The sequence below is a fragment of the Harpia harpyja genome, chromosome 18, assembly GCF_026419915.1.
Source record: "Harpia harpyja isolate bHarHar1 chromosome 18, bHarHar1 primary haplotype, whole genome shotgun sequence".
Taxonomy (NCBI): Eukaryota; Metazoa; Chordata; class Aves; order Accipitriformes; family Accipitridae; genus Harpia; species Harpia harpyja.
In genome coordinates this window covers 13,638,867-13,659,081 of record NC_068957.1, presented here as the reverse complement: position 1 = coordinate 13,659,081, position 20,215 = coordinate 13,638,867, and positions in this window count along the sequence as shown.

The window sequence follows — 20,215 nt, the reverse complement described above, 5'->3', positions numbered from 1 at the left end:
CAAACGTCGGCTCCTTCTCCCACAAGGAAGGGCCCAGCCCTGAAAGCTCTTGCTGCTCTTCACGGTGCCTTGGCGCCCTATCTACAGGCCCAACAGCAGTGGGGATCGGTGCTTTCCCAGAGACGCAACATCTCATGGCGCTCGGCCGCGGCAGAGCCTCTTGCCGAAAAGGCAAACGTCCGGCTCCTTCTCCCACGAGGAAGGGCCCAGCCCTGAAAGCTCTCGCTGCTCTTCACGGTGCCTTGGTGCCCTATCTACAGGCACAACAGCAGTGGGGATCTGTGCTTTCCCAGAGACGCAACATCTCACGGCGCTCGGCCGCGGCAGTGCCTCTTGCCGAAAAGGCAAACGTCCGGCTCCTTCTCCCACAAGGAAGGGCCCAGCCCTGAAAGCTCTTGCTGCTCTTCACGGTGCCCTGGCACCCTATCTACAGGCACAACAGCACTGGGGATCTGTGCTTTCCCAGAGACGCAACATCTCACGGCGCTCGGCCGCGGCAGAGCCTCTTGCCGAAAAGGCAAACGTCCGGCTCCTTCTCCCACAAGGAAGGGCCCAGCCCTGAAAGCTCTTGCTGCTCTTCACGGTGCCTTGGCGCCCTATCTACAGGCACAACAGCACTGGGGATCTGTGCTTTCCCAGAGACGCAACATCTCATGGCGCTCGGCCCGCGGCAGTGCCTCTTGCCGAAAAGGCAAACGTCCGGCTCCTTCTCCCACAAGGAAGGGCCCAGCCCTGAAAGCTCTTGCTGCTCTTCACGGTGCCTTGGCGCCCTATCTACAGGCACAACAGCAGTGGGGATCTGTGCTTTCCCAGAGACGCAACATCTCATGGCGCTCGGCCGCGGCAGAGCCTCTTGCCGAAAAGGCAAACGTCCGGCTCCTTCTCCCAGAGGGAAGGGCCCAGCCCTGAAAGCTCTTGCTGCTCTTCACGGTGCCTTGGCGCCCTATCTACAGGCACAACAGCAGTGGGGATCTGTGCTTCCCCAGAGACGCAACATCTCATGGCGCTCGGCCGCGGCACAGCCTCTTGCCGAAAAGGCAAACGTCCGGCTCCTTCTCCCACAAGGAAGGGCCCAGCCCTGAAAGCTCTTGCTGCTCTTCACGGTGCCTTGGCGCCCTATCTACAGGCACAACAGCACTGGGGATCTGTGCTTTCCCAGAGACGCAACATCTCATGGCGCTCGGCCGCGGCAGAGCCTCTTGCCAAAAAGGCAAACGTCCGGCTCCTTCTCCCACAAGGAAGGGCCCAGCCCTGAAAGCTCTTGCTGCTCTTCACGGTGCCTTGGCGCCCTATCTACAGGCACAACAGCACTGGGGATCTGTGCTTTCCCAGAGACGCAACATCTCATGGCGCTCGGCCGCGGCAGAGCCTCTTGCCGAAAAGGCAAACGTCCGGCTCCTTCTCCCACAAGGAAGGGCCCAGCCCTGAAAGCTCTTGCTGCTCTTCACGGTGCCTTGGCGCCCTATCTACAGGCACAACAGCAGTGGGGATCTGTGCTTTCCCAGAAACGCAACATCTCATGGTGCTCGGCCGCGGCACAGCCTCTTGCCGAAAACGCAAACGTCCGGCTCCTTCTCCCACAAGGAAGGGCCCAGCCCTGAAAGCTCTTGCTGCTCTTCACGGTGCCTTGGCGCCCTATCTACAGGCACAACAGCAGTGGGGATCTGTGCTTTCCCAGAGACGCAACATCTCACGGCGCTCGGCCGCGGCAGTGCCTCTTGCCGAAAAGGCAAACGTCCGGCTCCTTCTCCCACAAGGAAGGGCCCAGCCCTGAAAGCTCTTGCTGCTCTTCACGGTGCCCTGGCACCCTATCTACAGGCACAACAGCACTGGGGATCTGTGCTTTCCCAGAGACGCAACATCTCACGGCGCTCGGCCGCGGCAGAGCCTCTTGCCGAAAAGGCAAACGTCCGGCTCCTTCTCCCACAAGGAAGGGCCCAGCCCTGAAAGCTCTTGCTGCTCTTCACGGTGCCTTGGCGCCCTATCTACAGGCACAACAGCACTGGGGATCTGTGCTTTCCCAGAGACGCAACATCTCATGGCGCTCGGCCGCGGCAGAGCCTCTTGCCGAAAAGGCAAACGTCCGGCTCCTTCTCCCAGAAGGAAGGGCCCAGCCCTGAAAGCTCTTGCTGCTCTTCACGGTGCCTTGGTGCCCTATCTACAGGCACAACAGCAGTGGGGAACTGTGCTTTCCCAGAGACGCAACATCTCATGCCGCTCGGCAGCGGCAGAGCCTCTTGCCGAAAAGGCAAACGTCCGGCTCCTTCTCCCAGAGGGAAGGGCCCATCCCTGAAAGCTCTTGCTGCTCTTCACGGTGCCTTGGCGCCCTATCTACAGGCACAACAGCAGTGGGGATCTGTGCTTTCCCAGAGACGCAACATCTCACGGCGCTCGGCCGCGGCAGAGCCTCTTGCCGAAAAGGCAAACGTCCGGCTCCTTCTCCCACAAGGAAGGGCCCAGCCCTGAAAGCTCTTGCTGCTCTTCACGGTGCCTTGGCGCCCTATCTACAGGCACAACAGCAGTGGGGATCTGTGCTTTCCCAGAGACGCAACATCTCATGGCGCTCGGCCGCGGCAGAGCCTCTTGCCGAAAAGGCAAACGTCCGGCTCCTTCTCCCACAAGGAAGGGCCCAGCCCTGAAAGCTCTTGCTGCTCTTCACGGTGCCTTGGCGCCCTATCTACAGGCACAACAGCACAGGGGATCGGTGCTTTCCCAGAGACGCAACATCTCATGGCGCTCGGCCGCGGCAGAGCCTCTTGCCGAAAAGGCAAACGTCCGGCTCCTTCTCCCACAAGGAAGGGCCCAGCCCTGAAAGCTCTTGCTGCTCTTCACGGTGCCTTGGCGCCCTATCTACAGGCACAACAGCAGTGGGGATCTGTGCTTTCCCAGAGACGCAACATCTCATGGCGCTCGGCCGCGGCACAGCCTCTTGCCGAAAAGGCAAACGTCCGGCTCCTTCTCCCACAAGGAAGGGCCCAGCCCTGAAAGCTCTTGCTGCTCTTCACGGGTGCCTTGGCGCCCTATCTACAGGCCCAACAGCAGTGGGGATCGGTGCTTTCCCAGAGACGCAACATCTCATGGCGCTCGGCCGCGGCAGAGCCTCTTGCCGAAAAGGCAAACGTCCGGCTCCTTCTCCCACGAGGAAGGGCCCAGCCCTGAAAGCTCTCGCTGCTCTTCACGGTGCCTTGGTGCCCTATCTACAGGCACAACAGCAGTGGGGATCTGTGCTTTCCCAGAGACGCAACATCTCACGGCGCTCGGCCGCGGCAGTGCCTCTTGCCGAAAAGGCAAACGTCCGGCTCCTTCTCCCACAAGGAAGGGCCCAGCCCTGAAAGCTCTTGCTGCTCTTCACGGTGCCCTGGCACCCTTATCTACAGGCACAACAGCACTGGGGATCTGTGCTTTCCCAGAGACGCAACATCTCACGGCGCTCGGCCGCGGCAGAGCCTCTTGCCGAAAAGGCAAACGTCCGGCTCCTTCTCCCACAAGGAAGGGCCCAGCCCTGAAAGCTCTTGCTGCTCTTCACGGTGCCTTGGCGCCCTATCTACAGGCACAACAGCAGTGGGGATCTGTGCTTTCCCAGAGACGCAACATCTCATGGCGCTCGGCCGCGGCAGTGCCTCTTGCCGAAAAGGCAAACGTCCGGCTCCTTCTCCCACAAGGAAGGGCCCAGCCCTGAAAGCTCTTGCTGCTCTTCACGGTGCCTTGGCGCCCTATCTACAGGCACAACAGCAGTGGGGATCTGTGCTTTCCCAGAGACGCAACATCTCATGGCGCTCGGCCGCGGCAGAGCCTCTTGCCGAAAAGGCAAACGTCCGGCTCCTTCTCCCACAAGGAAGGGCCCAGCCCTGAAAGCTCTTGCTGCTCTTCACGGTGCCTTGGCGCCCTATCTACAGGCACAACAGCAGTGGGGATCTGTGCTTCCCCAGAGACGCAACATCTCATGGCGCTCGGCCGCGGCACAGCCTCTTGCCGAAAAGGCAAACGTCCGGCTCCTTCTCCCACAAGGAAGGGCCCAGCCCTGAAAGCTCTTGCTGCTCTTCACGGTGCCTTGGCGCCCTATCTACAGGCACAACAGCACTGGGGATCTGTGCTTTCCCAGAGACGCAACATCTCATGGCGCTCGGCCGCGGCAGAGCCTCTTGCCAAAAAGGCAAACGTCCGGCTCCTTCTCCCACAAGGAAGGGCCCAGCCCTGAAAGCTCTTGCTGCTCTTCACGGTGCCTTGGCGCCCTATCTACAGGCACAACAGCAGTGGGGATCTGTGCTTTCCCAGAGACGCAACATCTCATGGCGCTCGGCCGCGGCAGAGCCTCTTGCCGAAAAGGCAAACGTCCGGCTCCTTCTCCCACAAGGAAGGGCCCAGCCCTGAAAGCTCTTGCTGCTCTTCACGGTGCCTTGGCGCCCTATCTACAGGCACAACAGCAGTGGGGATCTGTGCTTTCCCAGAAACGCAACATCTCATGGTGCTCGGCCGCGGCACAGCCTCTTGCCGAAAACGCAAACGTCCGGCTCCTTCTCCCACAAGGAAGGGCCCAGCCCTGAAAGCTCTTGCTGCTCTTCACGGTGCCTTGGCGCCCTATCTACAGGCACAACAGCAGTGGGGATCTGTGCTTTCCCAGAGACGCAACATCTCACGGCGCTCGGCCGCGGCAGTGCCTCTTGCCGAAAAGGCAAACGTCCGGCTCCTTCTCCCACAAGGAAGGGCCCAGCCCTGAAAGCTCTTGCTGCTCTTCACGGTGCCCTGGCACCCTATCTACAGGCACAACAGCACTGGGGATCTGTGCTTTCCCAGAGACGCAACATCTCACGGCGCTCGGCCGCGGCAGAGCCTCTTGCCGAAAAGGCAAACGTCCGGCTCCTTCTCCCACAAGGAAGGGCCCAGCCCTGAAAGCTCTTGCTGCTCTTCACGGTGCCTTGGCGCCCTATCTACAGGCACAACAGCACTGGGGATCTGTGCTTTCCCAGAGACGCAACATCTCATGGCGCTCGGCCGCGGCAGTGCCTCTTGCCGAAAAGGCAAACGTCCGGCTCCTTCTCCCACAAGGAAGGGCCCAGCCCTGAAAGCTCTTGCTGCTCTTCACGGTGCCTTGGCGCCCTATCTACAGGCACAACAGCAGTGGGGATCTGTGCTTTCCCAGAGACGCAACATCTCATGGCGCTCGGCCGCGGCAGAGCCTCTTGCCGAAAAGGCAAACGTCCGGCTCCTTCTCCCAGAGGGAAGGGCCCAGCCCTGAAAGCTCTTGCTGCTCTTCACGGTGCCTTGGCGCCCTATCTACAGGCACAACAGCAGTGGGGATCTGTGCTTCCCCAGAGACGCAACATCTCATGGCGCTCGGCCGCGGCACAGCCTCTTGCCGAAAAGGCAAACGTCCGGCTCCTTCTCCCACAAGGAAGGGCCCAGCCCTGAAAGCTCTTGCTGCTCTTCACGGTGCCTTGGCGCCCTATCTACAGGCACAACAGCAGTGGGGATCTGTGCTTTCCCAGAGACGCAACATCTCATGGCGCTCGGCCGCGGCAGAGCCTCTTGCCAAAAAGGCAAACGTCCGGCTCCTTCTCCCACAAGGAAGGGCCCAGCCCTGAAAGCTCTTGCTGCTCTTCACGGTGCCTTGGCGCCCTATCTACAGGCACAACAGCACTGGGGATCTGTGCTTTCCCAGAGACGCAACATCTCATGGCGCTCGGCCGCGGCAGAGCCTCTTGCCGAAAAGGCAAACGTCCGGCTCCTTCTCCCACAAGGAAGGGCCCAGCCCTGAAAGCTCTTGCTGCTCTTCACGGTGCCTTGGTGCCCTATCTACAGGCACAACAGCAGTGGGGATCTGTGCTTTCCCAGAAACGCAACATCTCATGGTGCTCGGCCGCGGCACAGCCTCTTGCCGAAAAGGCAAACGTCCGGCTCCTTCTCCCACAAGGAAGGGCCCAGCCCTGAAAGCTCTTGCTGCTCTTCACGGTGCCTTGGCGCCCTATCTACAGGCACAACAGCAGTGGGGATCTGTGCTTTCCCAGAGACGCAACATCTCATGGCGCTCGTCCGCGGCAGAGCCTCTTGCCGAAAAGGCAAACGTCCGGCTCCTTCTCCCACAAGGAAGGGCCCAGCCCTGAAAGCTCTTGCTGCTCTTCACGGTGCCTTGGCGCCCTATCTACAGGCACAACAGCAGTGGGGATCTGTGCTTTCCCAGAGACGCAACATCTCATGCCGCTCGGCCGCGGCACAGCCTCTTGCCGAAAAGGCAAACGTCCGGCTCCTTCTCCCAGAAGGAAGGGCCCAGCCCTGAAAGCTCTTGCTGCTCTTCACGGTGCCTTGGCGCCCTATCTACAGGCACAACAGCAGTGGGGAACTGTGCTTTCCCAGAGATGCAATATCTCATGGCGCTCGGCTGCGGCAGAGCCTCTTGCCGAAAAGGCAAACGTCCGGCTCCTTCTCCCACAAGGAAGGGCCCAGCCCTGAAAGCTCTTGCTGCTCTTCACGGTGCCTTGGCGCCCTATCTACAGGCACAACAGCAGTGGGGATCTGTGCTTTCCCAGAGACGCAACATCTCACGGCGCTCGGCCGCGGCAGAGCCTCTTGCCGAAAAGGCAAACGTCCGGCTCCTTCTCCCACAAGGAAGGGCCCAGCCCTGAAAGCTCTTGCTGCTCTTCACGGTGCCTTGGTGCCCTATCTACAGGCACAACAGCAGTGGGGATCTGTGCTTTCCCAGAGACGCAACATCTCATGGCGCTCGGCCGCGGCAGAGCCTCTTGCCGAAAAGGCAAACGTCCGGCTCCTTCTCCCACAAGGAAGGGCCCAGCCCTGAAAGCTCTTGCTGCTCTTCACGGTGCCTTGGCGCCCTATCTAAAGGCACAACAGCACTGGGGATCTGTGCTTTCCCAGAGACGCAACATCTCATGGCGCTCGGCCGCGGCAGAGCCTCTTGCCGAAAAGGCAAACGTCCGGCTCCTTCTCCCACAAGGAAGGGCCCAGCCCTGAAAGCTCTTGCTGCTCTTCACGGTGCCTTGGCGCCCTATCTACAGGCACAACAGCAGTGGGGATCTGTGCTTTCCCAGAGACGCAACATCTCATGGCGCTCGGCCGCGGCAGAGCCTCTTGCCGAAAAGGCAAACGTCCGGCTCCTTCTCCCACAAGGAAGGGCCCAGCCCTGAAAGCTCTTGCTGCTCTTCACGGTGCCTTGGCGCCCTATCTACAGGCACAACAGCAGTGGGGATCTGTGCTTTCCCAGAGACGCAACATCTCATGGCGCTCGGCCGCGGCAGAGCCTCTTGCCGAAAAGGCAAACGTCCGGCTCCTTCTCCCACAAGGAAGGGCCCAGACCTGAAAGCTCTTGCTGCTCTTCACGGTGCCTTGGCGCCCTATCTACAGGCACAAGAGCAGTGGGGATCTGTGCTTTCCCAGAGACGCAACATCTCATGGCGCTCGGCCGCGGCAGAGCCTCTTGCCGAAAAGGCAAACGTCCGGCTCCTTCTCCCACAAGGAAGGGCCCAGCCCTGAAAGCTCTTGCTGCTCTTCACGGTGCCTTGGCGCCCTATCTACAGGCACAACAGCACTGGGGATCTGTGCTTTCCCAGAGACGCAACATCTCATGGCGCTCGGCCGCGGCAGAGCCTCTTGCCGAAAAGGCAAACGTCCGGCTCCTTCTCCCAGAAGGAAGGGCCCAGCCCTGAAAGCTCTTGCTGCTCTTCACGGTGCCTTGGTGCCCTATCTACAGGCACAACAGCAGTGGGGAACTGTGCTTTCCCAGAGACGCAACATCTCATGCCGCTCGGCAGCGGCAGAGCCTCTTGCCGAAAAGGCAAACGTCCGGCTCCTTCTCCCAGAGGGAAGGGCCCATCCCTGAAAGCTCTTGCTGCTCTTCACGGTGCCTTGGCGCCCTATCTACAGGCACAACAGCAGTGGGGATCTGTGCTTTCCCAGAGACGCAACATCTCACGGCGCTCGGCCGCGGCAGAGCCTCTTGCCGAAAAGGCAAACGTCCGGCTCCTTCTCCCACAAGGAAGGGCCCAGCCCTGAAAGCTCTTGCTGCTCTTCACGGTGCCTTGGCGCCCTATCTACAGGCACAACAGCAGTGGGGATCTGTGCTTTCCCAGAGACGCAACATCTCATGGCGCTCGGCCGCGGCAGAGCCTCTTGCCGAAAAGGCAAACGTCCGGCTCCTTCTCCCACAAGGAAGGGCCCAGCCCTGAAAGCTCTTGCTGCTCTTCACGGTGCCTTGGCGCCCTATCTACAGGCACAACAGCACAGGGGATCGGTGCTTTCCCAGAGACGCAACATCTCATGGCGCTCGGCCGCGGCAGAGCCTCTTGCCGAAAAGGCAAACGTCCGGCTCCTTCTCCCACAAGGAAGGGCCCAGCCCTGAAAGCTCTTGCTGCTCTTCACGGTGCCTTGGCGCCCTATCTACAGGCACAACAGCAGTGGGGATCTGTGCTTTCCCAGAGACGCAACATCTCATGGCGCTCGGCCTCGGCACAGCCTCTTGCCGAAAAGGCAAACGTCCGGCTCCTTCTCCCACAAGGAAGGGCCCAGCCCTGAAAGCTCTTGCTGCTCTTCACGGTGCCTTGGCGCCCTATCTACAGGCCCAACAGCAGTGGGGATCGGTGCTTTCCCAGAGACGCAACATCTCATGGCGCTCGGCCGCGGCAGAGCCTCTTGCCGAAAAGGCAAACGTCCGGCTCCTTCTCCCACGAGGAAGGGCCCAGCCCTGAAAGCTCTCGCTGCTCTTCACGGTGCCTTGGCGCCCTATCTACAGGCACAACAGCACTGGGGATCTGTGCTTTCCCAGAGACGCAACATCTCACGGCGCTCGGCCGCGGCAGTGCCTCTTGCCGAAAAGGCAAACGTCCGGCTCCTTCTCCCACAAGGAAGGGCCCAGCCCTGAAAGCTCTTGCTGCTCTTCACGGTGCCCTGGCACCCTATCTACAGGCACAACAGCACTGGGGATCTGTGCTTTCCCAGAGACGCAACATCTCACGGCGCTCGGCCGCGGCAGAGCCTCTTGCCGAAAAGGCAAACGTCCGGCTCCTTCTCCCACAAGGAAGGGCCCAGCCCTGAAAGCTCTTGCTGCTCTTCACGGTGCCTTGGCGCCCTATCTACAGGCACAACAGCAGTGGGGATCTGTGCTTTCCCAGAGACGCAACATCTCATGGCGCTCGGCCGCGGCAGTGCCTCTTGCCGAAAAGGCAAACGTCCGGCTCCTTCTCCCACAAGGAAGGGCCCAGCCCTGAAAGCTCTTGCTGCTCTTCACGGTGCCTTGGCGCCCTATCTACAGGCACAACAGCAGTGGGGATCTGTGCTTTCCCAGAGACGCAACATCTCATGGCGCTCGGCCGCGGCAGAGCCTCTTGCCGAAAAGGCAAACGTCCGGCTCCTTCTCCCACAAGGAAGGGCCCAGCCCTGAAAGCTCTTGCTGCTCTTCACGGTGCCTTGGCGCCCTATCTACAGGCACAACAGCAGTGGGGATCTGTGCTTCCCCAGAGACGCAACATCTCATGGCGCTCGGCCGCGGCACAGCCTCTTGCCGAAAAGGCAAACGTCCGGCTCCTTCTCCCACAAGGAAGGGCCCAGCCCTGAAAGCTCTTGCTGCTCTTCACGGTGCCTTGGCGCCCTATCTACAGGCACAACAGCACTGGGGATCTGTGCTTTCCCAGAGACGCAACATCTCATGGCGCTCGGCCGCGGCAGAGCCTCTTGCCAAAAAGGCAAACGTCCGGCTCCTTCTCCCACAAGGAAGGGCCCAGCCCTGAAAGCTCTTGCTGCTCTTCACGGTGCCTTGGCGCCCTATCTACAGGCACAACAGCAGTGGGGATCTGTGCTTTCCCAGAGACGCAACATCTCATGGCGCTCGGCCGCGGCAGAGCCTCTTGCCGAAAAGGCAAACGTCCGGCTCCTTCTCCCACAAGGAAGGGCCCAGCCCTGAAAGCTCTTGCTGCTCTTCACGGTGCCTTGGCGCCCTATCTACAGGCACAACAGCAGTGGGGATCTGTGCTTTCCCAGAAACGCAACATCTCATGGTGCTCGGCCGCGGCACAGCCTCTTGCCGAAAACGCAAACGTCCGGCTCCTTCTCCCACAAGGAAGGGCCCAGCCCTGAAAGCTCTTGCTGCTCTTCACGGTGCCTTGGCGCCCTATCTACAGGCACAACAGCAGTGGGGATATGTGCTTTCCCAGAGACGCAACATCTCATGGCGCTCGGCCGCGGCAGAGCCTCTTGCCGAAAAGGAAAACGTCCGGCTCCTTCTCCCACAAGGAAGGGCCCAGCCCTGAAAGCTCTTGCTGCTCTTCACGGTGCCTTGGCGCCCTATCTACAGGCACAACAGCAGTGGGGATCTGTGCTTTCCCAGAGACGCAACATCTCATGCCGCTCAGCCGCGGCACAGCCTCTTGCCGAAAAGGCAAACGTCCGGCTCCTTCTCCCAGAAGGAAGGGCCCAGCCCTGAAAGCTCTTGCTGCTCCTCACGGTGCCTTGGCGCCCTATCTACAGGCACAACAGCAGTGGGGATCTGTGCTTTCCCAGAGACGCAACATCTCATGGCGCTCGGCCGCGGCAGAGACTCTTGCCGAAAAGGCAAACGTCCGGCTCCTTCTCCCACAAGGAAGGGCCCAGCCCTGAAAGCTCTTGCTGCTCTTCACGGTGCCTTGGCGCCCTATCTACAGGCACAACAGCACTGGGGATCTGTGCTTTCCCAGAGACGCAACATCTCATGGCGCTCGGCCGCGGCAGAGCCTCTTGCCGAAAAGGCAAACATCCGGCTCCTTCTCCCACAAGGAAGGGCAAAGCCCTGAAAGCTCTTGCTGCTCTTCACGGTGCCTTGGCGCCCTATCTACAGGCACAACAGCACTGGGGATCTGTGCTTTCCCAGAGACGCAACATCTCATGGCGCTCGGCCGCGGCACAGCCTCTTGCCGAAAAGGCAAACGTCCGGCTCCTTCTCCCACAAGGAAGGGCCCAGCCCTGAAAGCTCTTGCTGCTCTTCACGGTGCCTTGGCGCCCTATCTACAGGCACAACAGCAGTGGGGATCTGTGCTTTCCCAGAGACGCAACATCTCATGGCGCTCGGCCGCGGCACAGCCTCTTGCCGAAAAGGCAAACGTCCGGCTCCTTCTCCCACAAGGAAGGGCCCAGCCCTGAAAGCTCTTGCTGCTCTTCACGGTGCCTTGGCACCCTATCTACACGCACAACAGCAGTGGGGATCTGTGCTTTCCCAGAGACGCAACATCTCACAGCGCTCGGCCGCGGCAGAGCCTCTTGCCGAAAAGGCAAACGTCCGGCTCCTTCTCCCACAAGGAAGGGCCCAGCCCTGAAAGCTCTTGCTGCTCTTCACGGTGCCTTGGCGCCCTATCTACAGGCACAACAGCAGTGGGGATCTGTGCTTTCCCAGAGACGCAACATCTCATGGCGCTCGGCCGCGGCAGAGCCTCTTGCCGAAAAGGCAAACGTCCGGCTCCTTCTCCCACAAGGAAGGGCCCAGCCCTGAAAGCTCTTGCTGCTCTTCACGGTGCCTTGGCGCCCTATCTACAGGCACAACAGCAGTGGGGGATCTGTGCTTTCCCAGAGACGCAACATCTCATGGCGCTCGGCCGCGGCAGAGCCTCTTGCCGAAAAGGCAAACGTCCGGCTCCTTCTCCCAGAAGGAAGGGCCCAGCCCTGAAAGCTCTTGCTGCTCTTCACGGTGCCTTGGCGCCCTATCTACAGGCACAACAGCACTGGGGATCTGTGCTTTCCCAGAGACGCAACATCTCATGGCACTCGGCCGCGGCAGAGCCTCTTGCCGACAAGGCAAATGTCCGGCTCCTTCTCCCAGAAGGAAGGGCCCAGCCCTGAAAGCTCTTGCTGCTCTTTACGGTGCCTTGGCGCCCTATCTACAGGCACAACAGCAGTGGGGATCTGTGCTTTCCAGGAGACGCAACATCTCATGGCGCTCGGCCGCGGCAGAGCCTCTTGCCGAAAAGGCAAACGTCCGGCTCCTTCTCCCACAAGGAAGGGCCCAGCCCTGAAAGCTCTTGCTGCTCTTCACGGTGCCTTGGCGCCCTATCTACAGGCACAACAGCAGTGGGGATCTGTGCTTTCCCAGAGACGCAACACCTCATGGCACTCGGCCGCGGCAGAGCCTCTTGCCGAAAAGGCAAACGTCCGGCTCCTTCTCCCACAAGGAAGGGCCCAGCCCTGAAAGCTCTTGCTGCTCTTCACGGTGCCTTGGCGCCCTATCTACAGGCACAACAGCAGTGGGATCTGTGCTTTCCCAGAGACGCAACATCTCATGCCGCTCGGCCGCGGCACAGCCTCTTGCCGAAAAGGCAAACGTCCGGCTCCTTCTCCCACAAGGAAGGGCCCAGCCCTGAAAGCTCTTGCTGCTCTTCACGGTGCCTTGGCGCCCTATCTACAGGCACAACAGCAGTGGGGATCTGTGCTTTCCCAGAGACGCAACATCTCATGGCGCTCGGCCGCGGCAGAGCCTCTTGCCGAAAAGGCAAACGTCCGGCTCCTTCTCCCACAAGGAAGGGCCCAGCCCTGAAAGCTCTTGCTGCTCTTCACGGTGCCTTGGCGCCCTATCTACAGGCACAACAGCAGTGGGGATCTGTGCTTTCCCAGAGACGCAACATCTCATGGCGCTCGGCCGCGGCACAGCCTCTTGCCGAAAAGGCAAACGTCCGGCTCCTTCTCCCACAAGGAAGGGCCCAGCCCTGAAAGCTCTTGCTGCTCTTCACGGTGCCTTGGCGCCCTATCTACAGGCACAACAGCACTGGGGATCTGTGCTTTCCCAGAGACGCAACATCTCACGGCGCTCGGCCGCGGCAGAGCCTCTTGCCGAAAAGGCAAACGTCCGGCTCCTTCTCCCACAAGGAAGGGCCCAGCCCTGAAAGCTCTTGCTGCTCTTCACGGTGCCTTGGCGCCCTATCTACAGGCACAACAGCAGTGGGGATCTGTGCTTTCCCAGAGACGCAACATCTCATGCCGCTCGGCCGCGGCACAGCCTCTTGCCGAAAAGGCAAACGTCCGGCTCCTTCTCCCAGAAGGAAGGGCCCAGCCCTGAAAGCTCTTGCTGCTCTTCACGGTGCCTTGGCGCCCTATCTACAGGCACAACAGCAGTGGGGATCTGTGCTTTCCCAGAGACGCAACATCTCATGGCGCTCGGCCGCGGCAGAGACTCTTGCCGAAAAGGCAAACGTCCGGCTCCTTCTCCCACAAGGAAGGGCCCAGCCCTGAAAGCTCTTGCTGCTCTTCACGGTGCCTTGGCGCCCTATCTACAGGCACAACAGCAGTGGGGATCTGTGCTTTCCCAGAGACGCAACATCTCATGGCGCTCGGCCGCTGCAGAGACTCTTGCCGAAAAGGCAAACGTCCGGCTCCTTCTCCCACAAGGAAGGGCCCAGCCCTGAAAGCTCTTGCTGCTCTTCACGGTGCCTTGGCGCCCTATCTACAGGCACAACAGCACTGGGGATCTGTGCTTTCCCAGAGACGCAACATCTCATGGCGCTCGGCCGCGGCATAGCCTCTTGCCAAAAAGGCAAACGTCAGGCTCCTTCTCCCACAAGGAAGGGCCCAGCCCTGAAAGCTCTTGCTGCTCTTCACGGTGCCTTGGCGCCCTATCTACAGGCACAACAGCAGTGGGGATCTGTGCTTTCCCAGAGACGCAACATCTCATGGCGCTCGGCCGCGACAGAGCCTCTTGCCGAAAAGGCAAACGTCCGGCTCCTTCTCCCACAAGGAAGGGCCCAGCCCTGAAAGCTCTTGCTGCTCTTCACGGTGCCTTGGCACCCTATCTACACGCACAACAGCAGTGGGGATCTGTGCTTTCCCAGAGACGCAACATCTCACAGCGCTCGGCCGCGGCACAGCCTCTTGCCGAAAAGGCAAACGTCCGGCTCCTTCTCCCACGAGGAAGGGCCCAGCCCTGAAAGCTCTTGCTGCTCTTCACGGTGCCTTGGCGCCCTATCTACAGGCACAACAGCAGTGGGGATCTGTGCTTTCCCAGAGACGCAACATCTCATGGCGCTCGGCCGCTGCAGAGACTCTTGCCGAAAAGGCAAACGTCCGGCTCCTTCTCCCACAAGGAAGGGCCCAGCCCTGAAAGCTCTTGCTGCTCTTCACGGTGCCTTGGCGCCCTATCTACAGGCACAACAGCACTGGGGATCTGTGCTTTCCCAGAGACGCAACATCTCATGGCGCTCGGCCGCGGCAGAGCCTCTTGCCAAAAAGGCAAACGTCAGGCTCCTTCTCCCACATGGAAGGGCCCAGCCCTGAAAGCTCTTGCTGCTCTTCACGGTGCCTTGGCGCCCTATCTACAGGCACAACAGCAGTGGGGATCTGTGCTTTCCCAGAGACGCAACATCTCATGGCGCTCGGCCCGCGACAGAGCCTCTTGCCGAAAAGGCAAACGTCCGGCTCCTTCTCCCACAAGGAAGGGCCCAAGCCTGAAAGCTCTTGCTGCTCTTCACGGTGCCTTGGCACCCTATCTACACGCACAACAGCAGTGGGGATCTGTGCTTTCCCAGAGACGCAACATCTCACAGCGCTCGGCCGCGGCACAGCCTCTTGCCGAAAGGCAAACGTCCGGCTCCTTCTCCCACAAGGAAGGGCCCAGCCCTGAAAGCTCTTGCTGCTCTTCACGGTGCCTTGGCGCCCTATCTACAGGCACAACAGCAGTGGGGATCTGTGCTTTCCCAGAGACGCAACATCTCATGCCGCTCGGCCGCGGCACAGCCTCTTGCCGAAAAGGCAAACGTCCGGCTCCTTCTCCCACAAGGAAGGGCCCAGCCCTGAAAGCTCTTGCTGCTCTTCACGGTGCCTTGGCGCCCTATCTACAGGCACAACAGCAGTGGGGATCTGTGCTTTCCCAGAGACGCAACATCTCATGGCGCTCGGCCGCGGCAGAGCCTCTTGCCGAAAAGGCAAACGTCCGGCTCCTTCTCCCACAAGGAAGGGCCCAGCCCTGAAAGCTCTTGCTGCTCTTCACGGTGCCTTGGCGCCCTATCTACAGGCACAACAGCAGTGGGGATCTGTGCTTTCCCAGAGACGCAACATCTCATGGCACTCGGCCGCGGCAGAGCCTCTTGCCGAAAAGGCAAACGTCCGGCTCCTTCTCCCACAAGGAAGGGCCCAGCCCTGAAAGCTCTTGCTGCTCTTCACGGTGCCTTGGCGCCCTATCTACAGGCACAACAGCAGTGGGGATCTGTGCTTTCCCAGATACGCAACATCTCATGGCGCTCGGCCTCGGCAGAGCCTCTTGCCGAAAAGGCAAACGTCCGGCTCCTTCTCCCACAAGGAAGGGCCCAGCCCTGAAAGCTCTTGCTGCTCTTCACGGTGCCTTGGCGCCCTATCTACAGGCACAACAGCAGTGGGGATCTGTGCTTTCCCAGAGACGCAACATCTCATGGCGCTCGGCCGCGGCACAGCCTCTTGCCGAAAAGGCAAACGTCCGGCTCCTTCTCCCACAAGGAAGGGCCCAGCCCTGAAAGCTCTTGCTGCTCTTCACGGTGCCTTGGCGCCCTATCTACAGGCACAACAGCAGTGGGGATCTGTGCTTTCCCAGAGACGCAACATCTCATGGCGCTCGGCCGCGGCACAGCCTCTTGCCGAAAAGGCAAACGTCCGGCTCCTTCTCCCACAAGGAAGGGCCCAGCCCTGAAAGCTCTTGCTGCTCTTCACGGTGCCTTGGCGCCCTATCTACAGGCACAACAGCAGTGGGGATCTGTGCTTTCCCAGAGACGCAACATCTCATGCCGCTCGGCCGCGGCACAGCCTCTTGCCGAAAAGGCAAACGTCCGGCTCCTTCTCCCACAAGGAAGGGCCCAGCCCTGAAAGCTCTTGCTGCTCTTCACGGTGCCTTGGTGCCCTATCTACAGGCACAACAGCAGTGGGGATCTGTGCTTTCCCAGAGACGCAACATCTCATGGCGCTCGGCCGCGGCAGAGCCTCTTGCCGAAAAGGCAAACGTCCGGCTCCTTCTCCCAGAGGGAAGGGCCCAGCCCTGAAAGCTCTTGCTGCTCTTCACGGTGCCTTGGCGCCCTATCTACAGGCACAACAGCAGTGGGGATCTGTGCTTTCCCAGAGACGCAACATCTCATGGCGCTCGGCCGCGGCAGTGCCTCTTGCCGAAAAGGCAAACGTCCGGCTCCTTCTCCCACAAGGAAGGGCCCAGCCCTGAAAGCTCTTGCTGCTCTTCACGGTGCCTTGGCGCCCTATCTACAGGCACAACAGCAGTGGGGATCTGTGCTTTCCCAGAGACGCAACATCTCACGGCGCTCGGCCGAGGCAGTGCCTCTTGCCGAAAAGGCAAACGTCCGGCTCCTTCTCCCACAAGGAAGGGCCCAGCCCTGAAAGCTCTTGCTGCTCTTCACGGTGCCTTGGCACCCTATCTACAGGCACAACAGCACTGGGGATCTGTGCTTTCCCAGAGACGCAACATCTCACGGCGCTCGGCCGCGGCAGAGCCTCTTGCCGAAAAGGCAAACGTCCGGCTCCTTCTCCCACAAGGAAGGGCCCAGCCCTGAAAGCTCTTGCTGCTCTTCACGGTGCCTTGGCACCCTATCTACACGCACAACAGCAGTGGGGATCTGTGCTTTCCCAGAGACGCAACATCTCATGGCGCTCGGCCGCGGCAGAGCCTCTTGCCGAAAAGGCAAACGTCCGGCTCCTTCTCCCACAAGGAAGGGCCCAGCCCTGAAAGCTCTCGCTGCTCCTCACGGTGCCTTGGCGCCCTATCTACAGGCACAACAGCAGTGGGGATCTGTGCTTTCCCAGAGACGCAACATCTCATGGCGCTCGGCCGCGGCAGAGCCTCTTGCCGAAAAGGCAAACGTCCGGCTCCTTCTCCCACAAGGAAGGGCCCAGCCCTGAAAGCTCTTGCTGCTCTTCACGGTGCCTTGGCACCCTATCTACAGGCACAACAGCAGTGGGGATCTGTGCTTTCCCAGAAACGCAACATCTCATGGCGCTCGGCCGCGGCAGAGCCTCTTGCCGAAAAGGCAAACGTCCGGCTCCTTCTCCCACAAGGAAGGGCCCAGCCCTGAAAGCTCTTGCTGCTCTTCACGGTGCCTTGGCGCCCTATCTACAGGCACAACAGCAGTGGGGATCTGTGCTTTCCCAGAGACGCAACATCTCATGGCGCTCGGCCCGCGGCAGAGCCTCTTGACGAAAAGGCAAACGTCCGGCTCCTTCTCCCAGAAGGAAGGGCCCAGCCCTGAAAGCTCTTGCTGCTCTTCACGGTGCCTTGGCGCCCTATCTACAGGCACAACAGCAGTGGGGATCTGTGCTTTCCCAGAGACGCAACATCTCATGCCGCTCGGGCCGCGGCACAGCCTCTTGCCGAAAAGGCAAACGTCCGGCTCCTTCTCCCACAAGGAAGGGCCCAGCCCTGAAAGCTCTTGCTGCTCCTCACGGTGCCTTGGCGCCCTATCTACAGGCACAACAGCAGTGGGGATCTGTGCTTTCCCAGAGACGCAACATCTCATGGCGCTCGGCCGCGGCACAGCCTCTTGCCGAAAAGGCAAACGTCCGGCTCCTTCTCCCACAAGGAAGGGCCCAGCCCTGAAAGCTCTTGCTGCTCTTCACGGTGCCTTGGCGCCCTATCTACAGGCACAACAGCAGTGGGGATCTGTGCTTTCCCAGAGACGCAACATCTCATGGCGCTCGGCCGCGGCAGAGACTCTTGCCGAAAAGGCAAACGTCCGGCTCCTTCTCCCACAAGGAAGGGCCCAGCCCTGAAAGCTCTTGCTGCTCCTCACGGTGCCTTGGCGCCCTATCTACAGGCACAACAGCAGTGGGGATCTGTGCTTTCCCAGAGACGCAACATCTCATGGCGCTCGGCCGCGGCACAGCCTCTTGCCGAAAAGGCAAACGTCCGGCTCCTTCTCCCACAAGGAAGGGCCCAGCCCTGAAAGCTCTTGCTGCTCTTCACGGTGCCTTGGCGCCCTATCTCCAGGCACAACAGCAGTGGGGATCTGTGCTTTCCCAGAGACGCAACATTTCATGGCGCTCGGCCGCGGCAGAGCCTCTTGCCGAAAAGGCAAACGTCCGGCTCCTTCTCCCACAAGGAAGGGCCCAGCCCTGAAAGCTCTTGCTGCTCTTCACGGTGCCTTGGCGCCCTATCTACAGGCACAACAGCAGTGGGGATCTGTGCTTTCCCAGAGACGCAACATCTCATGGCGCTCGGCCGCGGCAGAGCCTCTTGCCGAAAAGGCAAACGTCCAGCTCCTTCTCCCACAAGGAAGGGCCCAGCCCTGAAAGCTCTTGCTGCTCTTCACGGTGCCTTGGCGCCCTATCTACAGGCACAACAGCAGTGGGGATCTGTGCTTTCCCAGAGACGCAACATCTCATGGCGCTCGGCCACGGCAGAGCCTCTTGCCGAAAAGGCAAACGTCCGGCTCCTTCTCCCACAAGGAAGGGCCAGCCCTGAAAGCTCTTGCTGCTCTTCACGGTGCCTTGGTGCCCTATCTACAGGCACAACAGCAGTGGGGATCTGTGCTTTCCAGAGACGCAACATCTCATGGCGCTCGGCCGCGGCAGAGCCTCTTGCCGACAAGGCAAACATCCGGCTCCTTCTCCCACAAGGAAGGGCCCAGCCCTGAAAGCTCTTGCTGCTCTTCACGGTGCCTTGGTGCCCTATCTACAGGCACAACAGCAGTGGGGATCTGTGCTTTCCCAGAGACGCAACATCTCACGGCGCTCGGCCGCGGCAGAGCCTCTTGCCGAAAAGGCAAACGTCCGGCTCCTTCTCCCACAAGGAAGGGCCCAGCCCTGAAAGCTCTTGCTGCTCTTCACGGTGCCTTGGCACCCTATCTACAGGCACAACAGCACTGGGGATCTGTGCTTTCCCAGAGACGCAACATCTCACGGCGCTCGGCCCGCGGCAGAGCCTCTTGCCGAAAAGGCAAACGTCCGGCTCCTTCTCCCACGAGGAAGGGCCCAGCCCTGAAAGCTCTTGCTGCTCTTCACGGTGCCTTGGCGCCCTATCTACAGGCACAACAGCAGTGGGGATCTGTGCTTTCCCAGAGACGCAACATCTCATGGCGCTCGGCCGCGGCAGAGCCTCTTGCCAAAAAGGCAAACGTCCGGCTCCTTCTCCCAGAAGGAAGGGCTCAGCCCTGAAAGCTCTTGCTGCTCTTCACGGTGCCTTGGCGCCCTATCTACAGGCACAACAGCACTGGGGATCTGTGCTTTCCCAGAGACGCAACATCTCACGGCGCTCGGCCGCGGCAGAGCCTCTTGCCGAAAAGGCAAACGTCCGGCTCCTTCTCCCACAAGGAAGGGCCCAGCCCTGAAAGCTCTTGCTGCTCTTCACGGTGCCTTGGCACCCTATCTACAGGCACAACAGCAGTGGGGATCTGTGCTTTCCCAGAAACGCAACATCTCATGGCGCTCAGCCGCGGCACAGCCTCTTGCCGAAAAGGCAAACGTCCGGCTCCTTCTCCCCACAAGGAAGGGCCCAGCCCTGAAAGCTCTTGCTGCTCTTCACGGTGCCTTGGCGCCCTATCTACAGGCACAACAGCAGTGGGGATCTGTGCTTTCCCAGAGACGCAACATCTCATGGCGCTCGGCCGCGGCACAGCCTCTTGCCGAAAAGGCAAACGTCCAGCTCCTTCTCCCACAAGGAAGGGCCCAGCCCTGAAAGCTCTTGCTGCTCTTCACGGTGCCTTGGCGCCCTATCTCCAGGCACAACAGCAGTGGGGATCTGTGCTTCCCCCAGAGACGCAACATCTCATGGCGCTCGGCCGCGGCACAGCCTCTTGCCGAAAAGGCAAACGTCCGGCTCCTTCTCCCACAAGGAAGGGCCCAGCCCTGAAAGCTCTTGCTGCTCTTCACGGTGCCTTGGCGCCCTATCTACAGGCACAACAGCAGTGGGGATCTGTGCTTTCCCAGAGACGCAACATCTCATGGCGCTCGGCCGCGGCAGAGCCTCTCTTGCCGAAAAGGCAAACGTCCGGCTCCTTCTCCCACAAGGAAGGGCCCAGCCCTGAAAGCTCTTGCTGCTCTTCACGGTGCCTTGGCGCCCTATCTACAGGCACAACAGCACTGGGGATCTGTGCTTTCCCAGAGACGCAACATCTCATGGCGCTCGGCCGCGGCAGAGCCTCTTGCCGAAAAGGCAAACGTCCGGCTCCTTCTCCCACAAGGAAGGGCCCAGCCCTGAAAGCTCTTGCTGCTCTTCACGGTGCCTTGGCACCCTATCTACAGGCACAACAGCAGTGGGGATCTGTGCTTTCCCAGAGACGCAACATCTCATGGC